Consider the following 19410-nt stretch of genomic DNA (forward strand, 5'->3'; position numbering starts at 1 on the left):
TATAAATCTCATGATAATGCATGTGTTGAAGTCATGATATATACAATGAAACTTGTCACACCCATCTTCATGATAATGCATGTGTTGAAGTCATGATATCTAATGAAACTTGTAACACCAATATTATTCTGAGTCTACACACTCTACCTCTCATATCCTCCATTACCATATGGGAGGAGAAACCCATGACCAATGGAGGAAGGACTTGTCTGAAAACCTTAAGTGAAAAGGTCACGCGAGGAAATCATCCGTGTGATGCATACAAAGCAAGCCATTTTATTGTCATTTATGGTATGAATGAGAATGCAAGTGCATGATATGCGTATATATGTGCGCGCATATATATATGTATACATGTCTAGTAGTACGATTATGTTAGACAAAAGATAAAATCGAATAAAAAACACAAAGAGAAATTGAATATGGCTGATTAGGTTGTTCAACCAACCTTCGCTTGCTAAGGTTGGTCCGTCCGTTTAACACATGTAAATTCTTATTGGATGCTTAATGTTTATTTTTGAAGAAAACTTCTCTAGTAGTAAACCAGACTTTATTTTTATTCAGAAAAACAAAATCCACCAAAATTCTTAAATCTTTTCATTTACAGATAAAGACTAATATCGCCACATTTTCTCAAAATTTGTAATTTTTATTTGTAGTTTGTTTTGGAATGATATAATTTTACATCTATATTCTTATAATATTAAGAGAACAGAAAATTAATAATATATGAATTTTTTATAATTAGAAGGTCGGGTCAGGTTGCTAATTGAACCAAGGAAAAACTGAAATTGGGTTGGAATTAAACATTGTATATGTGGATGAGAAAGAGGGTAACTTCTTAATGAAAGGTTGGGTGGGGTTAGGTTGTGAATAAAGATAATCTAAGGTTTAAAAATTATTTTTCTGAGATTACAAGTTTATGAATGATATAAAGAAACAAAACGTGAAAATTTTCTTGGCCTACCTCATTCAACATTATGTGATTGGTCATGCTCAATGAAATCCAACGCTTCTTCCACGGTGACAACATTTACACGACTAACTTGGTTTTTGTGTGTCACACAATATATCTTGCTAGCAACTCTCACGAGTTCGGGCCTGAATGTTGTTGTAATGAATTGTGTATTTGCCATATCTGCCACACGATGAACCATATCTACAAACAAGTTGTCAAGAATAGAAACAATATAAAAACTAGGAAAAAAGTCAAGGTCCATAATCTTTTCAACTTGCTATCATTAAGGACAGATGGTTTTGTACTGTGTTTGTCATGCATTGGACTCGGACTTGGATGTATGTGAATGTGACAATTACTGCAATATTTTTTCCGCCCAAAAAGGTGGAACAGGGTGGCACAAAGACTCGCTATCAATTTCTCGTCTAGGCAAAACACGTGAATCCATATCTTCATTACCAAAAATAGCCTTCCAAATCTATTTCAGGCCTGTCCAATGCATATAAGCAAATTTTCAAATACTAGAAAGGATACTTCCAACTGCTGTTCGGTACTGAGGGTCTAGTGCAGCGTCGATCTCATCAAAAGATAAAATGGAGCTGGATCACATCGCTGTATGGCAAATATGAGTGCCAATGCAACCACGGTTTTTTGGCCTCCAGACAATTGCTTCATGGACTGTGTCTCCCTTTGTCCAGTGAAAGAGACCTGAAATATTAATCCAAAACAATAATTGGAATATGAAGGAGTCAGAAATAAGCATCATAATCAGTCACACGTTTTGAACTCCTCCACTCTTCCCGGGGAAGGGCGAAAGCCATAAAACATGGATTCAGAAGGATCGTGACTGAATTTTGGCAACCAAACCTGCTATAGAATAGAATCTCCAATTTCTTATCTGTCGGATTATGTGGGAATCCACAAAACAAACAAGCCCTAATTGTGTGTTTGGTTGGATGTAATGGAATGATGACATGGTATCATTAGAGTAATGGAATAAGCAAGGTACTGGAGTGAGTCATTACTTTCAATGTTTGGTTGACCCCGTAGGAATGGAATGAATCTTCATATGTTTTTCTCTTTTATATGTACTTAAATTGTATAGTTTTAACTCTAATTTGTACATTATTCAATTCTAATTAATGAGGTTTTTAATTTACAAAAATAAAAATTGAACATAATAAAATTATCAAAATTATCAAAATCCTAAAAGATTATGATGAAAAATATTTTGTAGAAATTTTAGAAAGTAAAACTATATTGTTGTTAAAAGTACAAAACTAAATATGGGTTACATTGCAAAACATTCATTTCATTCCACGATGGAGTAATAAAAAGACTCCGCGGTGATTGAATTAAAATTAACAATATGCAAGAGTCACATTCCTTCAAGAATGGTCTATTCCATTCCATTAGACAATACAACCAATTTTCTTTTTATTCCAATGGAATGAAGAGTTCCATTCCTTCAACGATTCCACCACTACCAAACACACCTAAGGGAATCGGAACTAAAGTGGTCAAAGTTAATATGACGAGTTTGTTTCCTATTTAAATAATACATACCTTTACTTTAACACCGATGTATTTTTCTATGCGCCCCTCTCTATCAGCTACAGGAAGCTCATCCTCATCATAATCATTATCAGCAGGGTCACCGTTCTGCTTTAATAAAAAAACATAAGCAAGAAGTTAAAAATTCCAGATATTTAAAAGCTGCATAACAAACTGATAAATACCAACCTTATTCTTCATCATTATCAAAGATCCATGACCACCTTGGACAAGTTCAGAAAATACTTCTCGAAAATGTTTAGCCACACCTTTAAATGTACGTTCTATAGATTCGTCCTTATGTTGGTCTACTACTGATATAAGTTCTTTGATTTTCTGATACACAAGATCACAGATAAATAATGTTTTAAAAACTGAAAATCTTATGGCATATTTGAGGAAATTGTAGGAAATAAAATGAGAGCAAATATGTACAAGGTTTGGACTTAATGGTAAAGCCTCATTTCCTTTACTATCTTTGTAGTTCTGCTTAGTACATCACTAATTATTTAAGCAAGATAGGATACATAATAAAGCGATGCTAATTACCTCATCACCAGCATCAAGTTCTTGTTGTCGTTTCTGAAGTTCTTCTCTTTGATCTATAAAGTCGGAATATTGATCAAGTGCTTTCTTGTTTACATGACTAAACTGCTTTAATTGCTCATTGCACGCATGCAACAGTTTGTATAATTCCTTTATGCTCTTCCACTTGTGCCTGTATTTTGACAATGTTAACATGAAAAGTATACAAAGTTTTAAGCATGACATGACATGAATAGGACAGGACAGACTCCGTTTGATTGGACTAGGACTGGGATTTATTACAATGGGACAAAATTTGAATTTCTTTTCACACCCGAAAGTGGTACAAGAGCTCACTTCGATCTCTCTTCTGTGAAAAAGACATAAATGCCCTCCTTATATTAGAAATCTTATCAATCTCATCCACTCCACTTAGCCATTATAAAAGGAAATTCAGTTACGCTAACTAAGATGGATCTTCAAATACTAGACTTACATTTCGAACACTTCTGATGATAATGGACCCAATCCTCTGATTTTCTTGGTGTATTCTTCTTGTTTTGTGCGTAAAATGTTTTTTCTACTAATAAGTTGTTCTGCTCGTTTATCTTTATTTTGGCGGGTCTTTTTATACTCCTCCAAATGAGCCTGCACAAAAAGGAAACGTATTACCAGTGAAAAGTGACAATCACATATACTGCAATATCTCATTAGGAAGCCTACATTACCTTCAAATCACTCTTCTTTTTGTTGATTTTCATGAGTTCCTTGTTTCGATCGTCTATTCTTTCACATACTCCTGGTGAAAAGAAAATTAATATGAAGCCTATCAATTATATTAGAAACTTGTTTCTTTATGACTTAATCAACTTAGTGGAGATATGACTTTTATGGGTTTTTCTTTTTGACTTTATAAAGATAGTCAGAGAAAGGAGGCATTTCCAAGTCCCATCTTTCTTCAAATCTGCTCTAGTTTATTTTTTTTCCTTCCATTTACTCAATTATGCCGTCATTTCTTCCAATTACAAAAAAAACATTATCCAGACAGTACTAAAGAGAAAAAAAAAATTAAACAGGGCCTAAGGCTCCTTACTTTTGAGCTGTTTTTTCACTTCTTCAACAAACATTTTTACATCTTGCAATTCCTGCTTCTTTGCTTCAGCTTCAACATTTAAAGTATCAGTTTCTTGAGACTCTTTCACTTCCTCCAGTTCTTGTTTCCTTCTAGCAAGATTCATTGATAGATTAGTCTCGAGCTCTGATTTTCTTGTTTCAATCTATCAGTTAAAAAAATAATCATATTATACATACTAAGTTATATTTCAACTGACTCGTAGTAAACATTTATTAGCCAACCTCTACTCGGGTTCTCCTGCTGGTTACAAGCCTTTCTTTGAGTTCTGCTATTTCAGGATTCAATTGTGACAGGAGATCCTTTTCCTCTGGGGTTAAGTGATCAGCAAGTTCTGTTCCCATCTCATCTCTTTTCATAGCAATATTACTTTTGACATGCTCAATTTGAGTCTTTACATTTGCAAGCAACTTCTTCTGCATATTGTTTAGTTGCTCCAAACAGTTAAAAAAGAAGACTGAAAATAACTCATCAAGAGGGGAATGGAAAGCCTGGAGAAAACCTTCTTTTCTAGAACTTCGGAGATTTTGCGTGTGTGCTTTTTATAATTAGCAAATTCTTGCTTAAGCTGTTCCACAGCTGATTTCTCGTGACGCAGCTTAGCATCATCTTTCTGATTATCAGAAACAATTGCATTGATTTCCTTGTCTAGAAGTGTGGAAAGTCAAGTCAAAACTGGGACTAGGACTGGTTTTGGTTATATATATATATATATATATATATATATATATATATATATATTGCAATTTTTTGTCCCACCCAAAAAGGTGGAACAAGATGGGATAGAGGGATATCAAGTCTGTAAAAAGACGTTAATGCTCTCCTCATACTCATCATAAAAAATAGCCTAACACAGCTTGTGCTGTACAGTGTAACAAACTTAGCCTAACATAAGATGAAATGAGACAATCTTGAAGGATAAACAAAACAAATGTTGAAATTGTCAAACTCCTTTTCCGATCGGAGGACACAAGGGACCCCACTAAAGACACCTCGCGAGTCGCAAATAAACCAGTGTCAAAAATTAAATCAGTTTAAGCGGAGAAAAATATATGGACATATAAAGGATATTATCAAGTTGTGATCTGACATTTTGGAGTTCGATTTCCTTTGCAGTGATTGACATGGTATTTTGTCGAATGACTTTCATAAACTTCAGCTTTGAACATCTTTTATCATAAAATCCACCGGTCATAACACCTTTTTTGCTAACTTGGTCCCCTGTAACAGATGATGGCTGAGCTTAACAGAAAAAAAGGCAAGGATAAAATAAAGAAAAAGAGGGGTAAGTTGAGAGACCTCCGTATGTAATGCAGTCCAAACCATGAGTACTAGCGGCATGAGTAGCAAGTTTCAAGTTGTCACAAAGCAATGTTCTAGCAAATACCTTAGAGAAAAACGAGAATTCAACTTTAAAAAAGAACGGTGCATTGACATTAAGTAACTGTATCTGAATATTTGTATTTTCGAGATGAGTTTATGGTTTTTGGTGATCATAAACAGGTTACATGATCCATCGGAAAAGTAGTTGTAAAAACAATAGATAAACATTAAATCACTGTTTGTTTTGGTTGTCCACTTTTGAGATGTAGATTGTGCTCCTTGAGATGCCAAAATAATTTATTTATTTATGTAATCAAAACCGAACATAGATTCTCCTAGTCGTAAACCTTATTTATTGTATCAAAATATCCACATACACCGTATTATAGTGAGATAGTAGTAAGTTGATTTAGTCATGGATTCTTTTGTTTTGTTTTCTTTTTATTCTCATGTTTGTCGGCCTATATAAGGCATAGCTTTGGTTTAATTAAAGTGGCCCAAGAAAAGCACCTTCAATGCACATTGTGAGTTTTGAGTGAATGTAATTGTGTGTGTTTTAATGACCTGAACCAACAATTGGTATCAGAGCAAGGTGATGAAGGTGTCGGTTTGAGAGTCGACTTTCAAAGGAGAGGAGCCTTCGGGTGTGAGGCTGCCATCGCAGTGGAAGCAGGGTGTTTGGCAGTGACTTTTGTTGCAGGGAGCAAAAAATTGAAGGTTTGAGACATCAGAGGCTATTATGAGACTGTTTTATAGCAGAAGACGGAGACGGTAACGTGTTTCGGGTGGACCATTGTCGTGGGGGAGATAGGAAGCACCGTTCGAGACGACGGAGGTGATGATTCAAATCGTGGGATCTTTGGAAGAGGTTCTAAGTGATTAGAATTATGTGTGTGATAGAGTTTTGGAGATTAATCTGTATGAGTTGAAAGAAAAAGTTGTGTGCTAAATCAATGTTGTGGGTGAACCAAGAAAATAAGCAATCTGTGTGGTGAAGATATCATGGAGAAGCAAGTCAGCATGAGAAGAAAAAATAGATATGTGTGATCAGAAGACAAAAACTTTGTGCACCTGCAAGTGTGTGTGGGTGGGTTGAAGATATAAAAGAAGATCTAAACCCAGACCTGTGTGATCTGTTGGCACTATTGGAGAAGAAAGAATCGAGTTAGAAACGATGCCAACAACAAAGGAGGACTTTGGATGTGACCGAGATGGAGGTTAGGTGTCCGCGAAAAGTTCTGATGGTTCAAGGTGAAGGATGTTTTTACGGGATCGATGTTGTGGATGAACAAAATGAAAAAAATCGATTAAGAGGATGATTTTTGGGTTAATCGAGTTGTTCACGGATCAGCGGGTCTCCGAGTCGATAGTTAGAGTTGGTCATTTGGATCTTGTGTTTTCTATATGCAGAAGATTGAATAAGAAAGTGTAGATTTACGTGGCTTCTCCTTGATCAAGTTATTATTTCTTTTTTGTCATGTATTAGAAAGAAAATAGTTGGGATAAATGGTAGCTAGTCCTTTGGGCCGGATTTTCCTTATTTTCAGCATATTGAGATAGATAGCAGTAAGTTGGTTTAGTCATGGAGTCTTTTGTTTTGTTTCCTTTTTATTCTCGTGTTTGTAAGCCTATATAAGGCATAGCTTTCATTTAATTAAAGTGGCCTAAGAAAAGCACCTTCAGTGCACATTGTGAGTTTTGAGTGTGCAATTGTGTGTGTTTTTAAGGACCTAAACCAACATCTATAGACTTTCATATGCGCCCTTGTCAAATTTCATCCCTTGCTCTTATACAGATGCAGATGCAGATTGGGTAGGATGAGCTGACACTACTACATCTACCTTGAAGATAGTCTTATTTCTTGGTCCTAGAAACGACAGATGACAGTCTCCTGATCTAGTGTCGAGGCTGAATACAGGGGGTAACCAATGTAGTTGCTAAAATTTGTTGACTCAGTAACCTTCTTCTTGAATTGGGATCCCATTCGTCTCGCACTCTATTGTTTACTCTGACAGCATTAGTTCTATTTACATTAGGATTGCCATTCATTGTGTTTGAGACAAAGAACAAAGAGCAACAAGATACGTGTTTTACATGTTCCTTCTCGATACAATTTTGCAAATATTTTCACCAAAGGTTTACCACAGGTTCTTTTCAATGATTTTCATTCTGGTCTAAGCATCTGCAACGGTGCAACCCCTCGTCCTTAGATTAAAGGAGTATATTAGACTAGGATATGTTTATATATTATTTGTAGTTGTCTATAAGTCAAAGGTGGTAAACTGTAATATTTGTGTCTATATATGGTTGATATTAGTGAGAAAGAATGCAATTTTGGCCTTATGTTCTATTAGGAAGTTTGTGTACATACATACATACATACATACATACATATATATATATATATATATATATATATATATATATTGATGCAATGTACACCTAAGTTGCACGGAAACGGATACGGTAATGGGAAATGGATACGGAACAGAAACGGGAAACGGCAAAACCCAAAAAATCAAGATACGGATACGGCAGAGATACGTCAATGTCAATATAAAATTGTGTGTGTGTGTATATATATATATATTGATGTCAAGTCCCGCAATGGAGGTTGATCTATTGATGTAGTTGATGATCCTTGTGTTTCTTGAGAAGCCATAATCGATGATGTGATTAGGAATTAAGAGAATCAAGAATGGTGATGAATGATGATTGACAATCCTAGTGAATTGTGATCGACTAATCGTCTTTAATCGAGAAGACAGGAGACGACTCACGACAGGGGAGACTTTGATTGACGATTGGTTAGGGACTTAAGGGAATATCAAATACGTTTTGAGCCTTAAAAACAGCAACCCATTAGTCTTTTTTGGATTTAAACTTAAAAAGCTCATGTAAACCTTAAAATAAAATAGAAACGGCTAGGAAACTTCATCAAAACTTTAAGGAAACTTCGCAGAAACGTTTCCATGATATCCGATACTTCCAGGAAACGTTTCCATGGAGTTTCCATGGAGTTTCGGAAACGGAAACGACAACCTTAGAGAAGTTTCCATGCATCATATATGTACACTTTGTATCAACTAAGATGACAGAATTCAAAGGTTTCTTCGATTATCCTATTCAGTAAATACCGAACCTAACATTTATTTATATTATCATAAGAATCTAACAGACAAAAACTAACAAATTGTGCTATTCCTATCCTAATCCTAAGACAATCTATGTATGAAAACTAGCCAATATAATTGTATATAGTCATTCTTATCCTGATGGTTATCTTGCTTGGGTCTTTTCTTTTTTGCTTGCACCTTGTGTAAATCACTAGACTAGACTTAATAACAGACTTGTAATTAATGGTTGTGGACCTATGGAATGATAAGCCTAATCTAAACCGATTTGATGTTTATAACTATCTAGAGGTGGACCCTAAATTTTCATCATATGCAATAAAAGCGCTAAAGTAGGCTATAAGTGTTGAACACAACTCTTTATATGGAAAACAACAATACTTTTATTAAGACACTTAAGAAGAACTTACACTTTGTGAGACTACTACACACTTTGCTTTCTTTGAGGCTTTCTTGAATACTTAGATGTTGGATGGTTTGGAGCAAATGAGCTCCACACCTATTTATAATTGTTTCCACCTCCTTATAGGAAGTTTGTAGATCTTCCTACAAGTTACATACATTCATGAGTATTCTAGAATCTTCTACCATAATCTATATCTATTACATGCTTTATATATGTTTCTAGAATGTTCTATAATGCCCTAGATTAGTCTATGATGTTCTTGTGTCTTCTATAGTGTTCTAGAATGTTGCATAACCTTCCAGGGTCTTTCATGTCATTCTAGAGTATTTTAGACTCTTCTAGTATATTCTTGTCTTTCATAGTCTTCCATAATTTTCTAGAATCTTCCAGAGCAATCTAGAACAAGCTAACTTCTTCTAGATAATATTGTCTCTAATAGGCTAACGATGATCTTTAACACTCCCCCTCAGCACTAGCCCCCATTCTTCGTACCATGTTGAGCTGACATCTAAAACCTTCACATTTTCCATTACTCAGCCCTCTGGTGAATAATTCTGCTATTTGGTTATCAGTCTTTATCTGTCGCATATTGACATCTTCCTTGAGAACTTTTTCTCTTCCACATGCTTGGTTTTTCCTTAGTTGTTGTAGCCGTTGCTTCATATATTGTTTTCGTAGTTGGCAACGACATTCGTGGTTGCCTTTTCTTGCAACATAATATTGTTCCTGACTTCGTTGAGCTGTCTTGTGTAGTTTCTTATGCCTCCCTTTGACAAACTTGTAAGCATGTGAGTTGTCCCTTTTACAAGCCTTGGAAAATTCCCACAATATTAACATGTTATGACCTGATCCCTTATTGATCTGCTCATCTCGTTTAGATGTTGATCTGTTGAGAAATTCTACTTTTCTCTTACGAATTAATGTGTTTTTCTTCTTTTTCGCCTTATCCAGTTTCTCCATCACATGTTCCATTTTTTATCTAAGATGAGACTTTTTATGCAACTCTGGTGATGTCATGTTATTATTCTCATTCGGAGCATCCATCTTTGAATGAACGTCTTCCTCCTTCAAGGTTGTCATAAACTTTGTCTCGCTCTTCTTGAGACCTTTGTCGAGTTTCATAGTTGATAGCATTCGGGATCCAATCATATTTGTCTTCAAGGGTACAATGTGAATTATTGAACCCTTGGTGATACGCATAGTATCATCTCTCTCAGGTCAGGGTCGTATATTGTCTAGAAAATCCATTCCCAATACCATACGATAGTCATCCATATGCACCACTGTCAAGTCTATGGTGCCTTCCTATTCTGCTATTGTCAACATTTTTGTATCCTTCTTTAGAAGGTGGCTTGAAATTCCTCCGGCTTTTACTTGTGTAGAGTGCTTCCTCTTCACTCTTTAGCGTGATGCTTCCAATTTGCTTAGCCATAGCTTCTTGGCTGGCCAACAAATTCTCAAACTCTACAAGTGATGGTTGAACGGGCCATCCTTGTACAATAGTAATGAAGCTTCTAGCCTCAGTCCATGGATGATGATCCTTTTCATTCGAGCTTCTGCAATGACGGATTGCGGATCTAGTTCAGTAATCTCCCAACATATCGACTTGACCTTGTGGAAATATTGAGCAATCGTCATGTCACGTTGTGAGATTGATAATAGCTCGTTCTCCAAAAGTTGTAGTCTAGTATCATTCTTCTTTGAGAAAAGTGTCACAAACATGTCCCAAGCTTCTTTCGGTGTGTTCTCGTCCCGAATATGCTCCTACATCTCTTCTTCGATTATGGTCTTCAAGGCAAACAATGCTTTGCCTGCTTTGATTTTCCATTTGTGCAAAGCACCATTAACATCTTCTTCTGGTGGCATAGTTTCGCTTCCACCAACAACCTCCCATAGATCTTGTCCTTGTAAGTAGGACTTCATACATGTTTCCCACATTTTGTAGTTGTTGTTGAGTTTCTTGATTCCTCCGACAACTTGGAGATCACCCATCGTGTTGGCAGTACCTCGGTAATACCAAACAAGCTAGTTTCAGCACTAAACTTGTAGAATCACAGACTACTCACGATACAAAGAGAATCACTCGTTTTCACTATCAAGAAACCTGGCTCTGATACCAGATTGTTGAACACAACTCTTTATATGGGAAACAACAATACTTTATTAAGACACTTAAGAAGAACTTACACTTTGTGAGACTACTACACATTTTGCTTTCTTTGAGGCTTTCGTGAATACTTAGATGTTGGATGGTTTGGAGCAAATGAGCTCCACACCTATTTATAGTTGTTTCCACCTTCTTATAGGAAGTTTCTAGATCTTCCTACAAGTTACATACATTCATGAGTATTCTAGAATCTTCTACCATAATCTATATCTATTACATGCTTATATATGTTTCTAGAATGTTCTATAATGCCCTAGATTAGTCTATGATGTTCTTGTGTCTTCCATAGTGTTCTCGAATGTTCCATAACCTTCCAAGGTCTTTCATGTCATTCTAGAGTATTTTAGACTCTTCTAGTATATTCTTGAGTCTTTCATAGTCTTCCATAATGTTCTAGAATCTTCCAGAGCAATCTAGAACAAGCTAACTTCTTCTAGATAATATTGTCTCTAATAGGTGAGCGATGATCTTTAACAATAAGTGGGCCCATGGTCAGCGGTCATAATAAAAACAGGCAGGTATAGCAGAGACTCACTCCAATAACACATTTTGAAACATAATGTAACTATCATATATTAATTAAATATGTAAATAATGTATTAAAATCCATTTATTTAAACAAACAAAACTTCGTTGTCCGACTTAAAAACTTTTAGGGGATAAATACTATTCATAAACCAGTACAATATGGGATAACTGTTGACTTAAATCATGGAAGTGAATATATGCTTTATAATGGTAACTATTTATAAAAGCTATAATGCTAAATATACCAGTTTTTTTGTGTCCTAAAAGATATGTCAACTTTAAGAGGAGGACTTTAATCTAAAAAATCATTTGAATGCTACGCCATGGTAAAAGTTCTATCAAGAAAGGAGAAGACATGTTGGACCACGTAATGGAATTAAGTTTTACTCTATAAAACCATTTGAATGCTAGACCACTACTATAAGTATAACAGAAATGAGGTTGACCTTCAACATTTTAAATCAAAGGAGGTATAATGGCAATAAGAGATGATGTGATGATAGCAATATCATCAGAAACAGAAAAATTAATGGAAAAATTGCTAACCTGAGAAAATGCTTGATCGTACTTAGGGTGATATTTCAATTCCTTAAGAAGAGGCTTCACACCAAATGTTTCTAGAGGATAAGTTACATGAGGAACCTTAACCCGGTTAAGAGGTATAAATGTAACTCTTCCACCTTCCTTTGTGTTAAGGTGTCGAATCAGTTTGTTAAATATTTCATCAGTTTCAACCACCATGTGGAATAAGCTGCAGAAAAATAATACCACAACTAATTAGCTAAGAAAGCATGTTTAAAAGACAATCGTCAATATACAACCTGTTCCCAGCAGTGACTTCAACAGCAGTAAATACATCTTCATTGCATTCCAGCAACTCGATAACTGAACCGAACACTCCACGAATGTCGTAGTCTTTGCAGATTCTCCGAACACAACTAATTCCCCTCCTTATGTCCTGTTAATTGTAAGATAGAAAATAATACAACCGTACATTTAAACCAAATCTACTTAGAAATAGGATGGGTACTGAGAGACATAGTGCTTTGGTGACTTGGTGAGGGAAATGGCTCTTGCAACTAAATCTAAACTAAAAACCAGTAAATTTGTGAGATTGATGGGGCTCTATAGAGTTGCATCATCAAAAGATGCACATGTGTATGTGCGTACGTATATATCAATATGGACATATCTATGCATACATAATGAATGCAATAGCCATGTCATTTACTCTTTTTTTTATCAATGTTGGAATTTTTTTTTACCATAACCACAATGAATTTACATTTTTCATCCATAATAGCAAAATATTTACATATTTTTTACAAACAACAGCAACGTACTTATATTTTCTTCACACATAATACCAATGTACTTACGATTCCTTACCCATAATAGCAATGTTTTTACATTTCATTATTGAAATAGCAATATGCAACAAATAAGGTACACTGGCCATATTGATAGCATATAGTACATTGCTATATATTATGGGTAAAATAGAAGTACATTGATATTATCAGTAAGAAAATGTAAGTATGTTGCTATTATGGATAGTACATAAATTGATAGCAAGAGTAAAGCACATTGTTATTCTCTATAATTCACTGTAAAATTAATATGCTAATTTATTAACATACCCCAGGAGTAGAATAAGCTAAGCTTTTTTTCGCCTTCACAACTTCTACTTTAAGTAGCTCGATTTCAGCTATAAGTTTGCTTTCTGTCCCCCACAAAGACCTAAAGAGTCAAACCTTTAGCATCTGATAAATCAAATTAAACTATGCAAAATCCAAAGGACCAAAGAGCATAGGTATACTTCCGCTTATCATGAAGCTCATCCCTCTTTGACTTGTAACAGTTAAGACCCTCGCGATAACCTGATATCCGAGTTTCTAAAGAAATTATCTCCCTTTGATGACTTTGGATATATGCATCTTGTGCTGCCATATCTCCCTCAACTTTACCGATTTCATCCTTGAGTCGTTTCTCCTACAACATATAAAAGAAGGCAATTGTGTTATAATTAAAATCTCACAACAGCCACACGTTATGCCATGTTATTGCATGAAGAAATTAAAACCATCAAGAACACTCCCTTGACAGTGACCATATAGCCCATAGTGCTTTTACGTGAATCTTAACAACCACCAAAATCTAAATGTGTAAATCCTTCCAAGATAAACCCTTTTTGTTTGAAACACAGGATAACCTCAAAGGTGACTTTCAAGTAGCGTAGCAACACCCAAATCTTTCATCTCAAAATCCTGAGACAATGCCTATTTAATATGCTCTTCTCCTTAATGCCAAGGATAGATTTTGTACCAAGGATTTTTCTAAATGTATCTTTTTATGAATAGGGGTTCCTTTGAAGGAAAAAACTATAGGTATGTATAAAAGAATTCACTCGCAAAATTTGAAAGCTAGTGAATGCCCCCGGTGGGTTGGGGGGTAACATAAGAGAGAGTAGTGCGATCTCATTTGTTTTTCTTTTACTTGTTTTAGTTTCTTGTCCTTGTGTGTTATGAAGTTCTATAAATTTTAGTGTTTCATTCAAGAAATAAAACTTAGGAGATCTACATCTACTCCATGGTTCTACAATATGTATGAATGTATGCATGCATTCATATTATTGTAATGCATGTGCAATATAATGATTACCTGCTCCTCATCGGAGGACAGAACCTTGTTATACTTATCGATAACGTTTTGAAGCCATTTATTACGTGCAGCTTTAGAACAGAACTGGGTTGCACCACCTTGTTTATGGTAGAGTATGCTGAGCTTCTTTTCCTTTTCCATAATTCTGTGGCATAAGCAGTTCAACACAAAGATAACAAGTAAGATATAGAGTAGAAAAGCCAAAAAAGGAAACAGAACAACACAACTTAGATTTCATCTGGAGTCAAATATGAAGAAGTACTCTTTGGTGATATCCTCCTCCTCTTTAACTTGCTTGTCATACAAAGGCCTGATTTTGTTTAGCTCTTGGGTGGACTCCTTGATTTCTATGTGAAGAACCTCAAGCTGTTTTTCAGCTTCATCCTGCAGCATTAATTTTTAAATCAAAAAGCAAATCAGCTTTCCAGCATCCATAAGTATTTTTCCATATCCTCGAATTGAAGATGATTCTGTGATTTTATCATGAACTCCTTACACATTTACAAAATAGACGTCTATGTAATGTGTTTAAGAAATTACAATAATACCTTGGCTTTAGTACTCCCAACGATTTTCTCTTCAAGTTCTTTGACATCAAGATCAACCTCTGTGTGCTTTTTAACAGCTACTGTTTGTTGTTTCTCTATTGTTTGTTTATCTCGAGTCAAACCCTGAACTTCTCTTGTGAGATCTTTAAATGACTTATCTAATTTCTCTAATTCTTCTTCTTCCTCTACAGATGACTTAGAATACCTAACTAATTCCTCAGAAATGACATGTCGCTCCTTGTTCACCTGCATCAAATGATACATGTTTACATAAGGCATTGTCACATGATTATAGGAATTCTCAGAGTGATCTTGGTCAAAGCGAAATAAATCAACATATAAAAGATTTTTTTACCTCATCCAACTCCCGTTGTGCATCATTTAATTGTTTCTCATATATGGAGTATTCTAGAGACTTTCTCTGCTTGTCAAGCTGCTGATAATCCTTCAACTCTGCTTTCGCTTCATCCAACTCTTTTAATCTGTCATCCACGTATTGCATCACTTGAATTACCTGGTTTCTCTTATTTCCTGGTTTCATAAAACATATAAGAAAGCATCCAACAAATACAACAAACAACCAACTTAACAATAACAATGAACCACTTGCCAGTTTCTTGCATAATTTTCAAGCTTTTGCAACGACACTCTTCATAAACTCGAGTCCCACCAATTTCCTTCAGTAGATCAAGTTGTTCAGCATCTTTCATCAAAGTCAATGATGCAATCTACAATAAATGCATGGTTGTTATTTATTAATAAAAGTTTGAAACTTACTATACACATCAAAACCAGACAAAAGAGATGACATGCCTTCCCTTGTTGCACAACATAATATGGATTGGAACGGGAGAACCCAGCACTTTCTAAGAGACTCATAACTTCAGTTTTCCTATAATGTTGCATTACCTTCTTTGTTATGTCACTCAACAAGATAAACAATAATTCAACAAGGGCATAACAAAGGGTAGAAGGAAACAAACTATCCTATTACAAAACGCACGTTATATGCTTCCCATCCAAAAAGTATTCATCCTTTTGTATACCAATTGTTCTCCGGAGGTGCACCTCCTCTTTATCAACCTTCAAATATTAAAAAAGAAAATACAAATTAGAGAAAATGTTGTAAATGCATACAAAGAAGACTCTGTTCATATGTAGGTGATGAAGATTTACCGGGATGCGATTGTCAGAGTTATCAAATACAATCTCAACAGAAGCTGATAGAACTTGGTGTCCTACTCCTTCCTGAGAAATGGTAAATAATAGATTAAAATCCAATTTAAGTATGTTAAGTTGAGAATTGAGATCATAGAAACGTAACCAAGGAGCATACATGGAGGAAAGTGTGTCTATCTTCATTGCGCAGATTATGAAAGAGGTCGCTTATTACAAAATGAATTGCTGTGGAGTCAATTTAAGTAGGTTAAGTTGACAAATAAAGCACCCAAAAGAAAACAGATAAAAATAATACTGAGCTACACATACCATGAAAAAAGTTTGACTTGCCAGATCCATTCGCACCAACTGAAGAAGAAATTCTTGTACATTATGTATTTATGTTAATATGAATAAACGGTATATTTAACAGGAAAAATATCAGTACCAACACAGTTAACTTTTGGACTGAAATCATCAGTAGCAACTTGTTCTTTATAGCTCTTAAACCCTTGGATGATGACCTTCAGTATAACCCATGTACAAATTAAAATAAAGATGATAGAAGGAGAAAGAATAAATCACAACAGAAAGGACCCAAGAGGCCAAAAGAAGTAGGACAAATACCTGCTTTATGTACATTTTGATAGACTTAGCTTGTTTGAACCTACAGAAAATCAATCATATTGAGAAAGGTGTCAACATAGGAGAACATAACCTATATGAATATATACCCAGACTCTAATACTGGGAGAAATGATGAGAGTTCTGATAATGTATATGAACAGAACAGTATTGAAAATTATTGGATTGCATATATAGCATGCGACTTAATTTTGGACTCAAATCAACACAAACGTACAATTAATCTTACAGTATACGAAATTTAGCATACAACACCATTTTTGATACTAAATTTAGCATAAGATCGTCTAAAGAAATTGAATATCAGAGGTAAAATGCCCCAAGTCTTGAACAGATAATGCTAAGATATTTACTTTAAAAGTATCTGGATCAAGCAGGCAATTAAGCAACAATTCTTCTTAATTAATCGCAAGTATATATTAGGCTGTATGTTTGACAATTCGTTTGGGTGAACAACGGAAAACTTACTCCGGCAAAAAGATAGCGTACCTTCAATGCTTACCGTTCCTGCGAGTCAGCGGCAGATAACAGCGTTGACTCAGCGAGTTGCTCTCTCAATCTCTTTTTCTATTTTTCCTCCCTCTGCATGTAGAGAACCGAATCCAGTGCAAACTTTGAACGTCTGACTACGTATATTTAGGAGAGAAAAGATTTTAGATAAAAATAGGGCCATCCTAATCCTTTACTTATCAATTTTCATATCCGCTTACCAAATTTCAAATAAGAAAGCAACATTATTTTGTCTCAATATGTATAAATTATCGATTATTATATATTATCAGCATTTATTATTACTATTATTATTGTTTATATAACTTATTTTTATCATATCATGTGTTAATTAAGTTTTATATATAACACTAGGTAGTAATAATCGAACAAGCACTTTTGAATGTTGACCTTGAGTACTAAACTTGGAATTTTCTTGAAATCCTTGATTTTTACAATGTAGATTTAGTTAATGGTGAGCATTCGGACCGGTGGACCGGACCGGACCGTTTTTTTGGACCCCCGGGCCGGTTCTCGGTTCTAGGAATCCATCAAAACCGGTCCGGTTTTTTTCCCAGTCCGGTCCGGTTTTTACCGGGTTTTACGTGTTGAGGCCCTTGTTGGATTTTTTTCGTACACACCAGTTGTTCATGAAATGCCCAGAGAGCAATGCACGTGTAATTATGTGTGTTTGCCCGGTTTTCTCCAAGATTATGAAGTCTTTACTGAAACCCAAGTGGTAAAATGTCATTATCTTGAATCGGAAGCATTTTTTGTTATATCACTACTCTACTTTTCCCCCAACACCACCATCAAGTGATCTTCAAAAGTTGTGCGATGTTGTTTCTCATGAGGTAGGCAGTCTACACGACTAAGAAGCAACTCTTAACTTAGTCAAGGTTTCTTACTGGTCATCGAACATTACCTAAGTGCTTTGATTCAAGTAAAAAAGAAGCACCAACAAGACGACTCCTTAAGAATTTATTCTTAAGAATTTTATTCATTTTCGTGATATTCTGTTAGAATATTATAGTTATATTAAAATGTATTAGACTAATAGTCTGTAAGAATATATTTAAATTTGTATTTAAGTTTGGATGTGTATGAATATATAAGAATGTTATTATTCAACCACAAGTTCAAGAAATTTTTTATATTTCAATAATATTCTTATAGAATTACATTTTGACAAAACAATGTCATTGAACATTATTTAACAAAATCACATTTTGACAGAATTAAAATTAAATTAATTAAAAAATAATAATTCAAAATTAACATAATAAAAAATCCATTAAAATTCGAAAATTCCATTTTTAAATTTGTGTTTCATAATTTGAAAGTAATGGAAATGTACATTTTTACCCTTCTTTAAATTAAATGGTATTATTTTATTTTTTTAATTTAATAATATTGATAAATAACTTTCTTAAAATAAGTAAAATGATTGGTACATAATCATTCCTACATCCACAAAATAACTAGTTAGAACACAATAACCTAAACATATATATATATATATATATATATATATATATATATATATATATATATATATAGGGTTAGGTTATATTGTTTATACTAACTATTGTGTGCTAGAATGCACAGATCTGGACCATCAGATGGAATAAAATCAAAGGTCATGATATAAGGGTCTATGATATTAGAATAGGATAACATGTACCATATAATCACATTAATTTCATCATAAGGGCATTTTAGTCAATTAACCTATATTAAAAAAGGAAATTTTCTAATTTTAGGGACAATTAATTCTTTTATTTTAAAAAATTTGAATATTTTAAACTATTTCTAATTTAAAAATCCGATTTTATTCTGTCAGAATGATACAATGCCAACCATAAACTAGTAAATATTTTTCGATTTTGTTCTGCCAGAATGATAGAATGTCAACCATGAACTAGTAAATATATTTTCGATTTCATCTGTCAGAATGACATAATGCCAATCATAAACTACTAAATACATTCTGAAAGAATACACAAAATCGATTCTTGAACTAATAGTATACCAAATAATTACATTGTATGATTGTGATTCATTGAATAATAACAACATTCTGAAAAAATAACAAGTCTAATTGCTAAAAAATAACAACATTCTTAATTACATTCTATGAGTGTGATCATTCTTTAATTCATTCTTCAAACATTTCCCATCA

At 34.3% G+C, this 19410-nt stretch overlaps 1 pseudogene across 1 annotated transcript; it reads right to left on the minus strand.

Annotated features, from left to right (window-relative positions):
- Positions 1-968: 968 nt before the first annotated feature.
- Positions 969-16736, minus strand: LOC145090326 (structural maintenance of chromosomes protein 3-like; annotated as a pseudogene). The gene is made up of 28 exons (XR_013701493.1): positions 16722-16736; positions 16543-16618; positions 16425-16463; positions 16273-16340; positions 16113-16184; positions 15940-16019; positions 15750-15828; positions 15547-15664; positions 15292-15467; positions 14937-15182; positions 14651-14772; positions 14389-14533; positions 13547-13719; positions 13368-13467; positions 12549-12685; positions 12274-12478; positions 5469-5556; positions 5241-5390; positions 4672-4823; positions 4394-4585; positions 4131-4314; positions 3766-3836; positions 3534-3685; positions 3062-3230; positions 2702-2848; positions 2525-2620; positions 1493-1666; positions 969-1159 (listed from the first exon to the last, which is right to left on the minus strand). The product of XR_013701493.1 is annotated as a structural maintenance of chromosomes protein 3-like (transcript).
- Positions 16737-19410: the final 2674 nt, after the last annotated feature.

The sequence above is a fragment of the Lactuca serriola genome, chromosome 2, assembly GCF_051521515.1.
Source record: "Lactuca serriola cultivar US96UC23 chromosome 2, Lser_US96UC23_V15, whole genome shotgun sequence".
In the NCBI taxonomy this organism is placed as follows: Eukaryota; Viridiplantae; Streptophyta; class Magnoliopsida; order Asterales; family Asteraceae; genus Lactuca; species Lactuca serriola.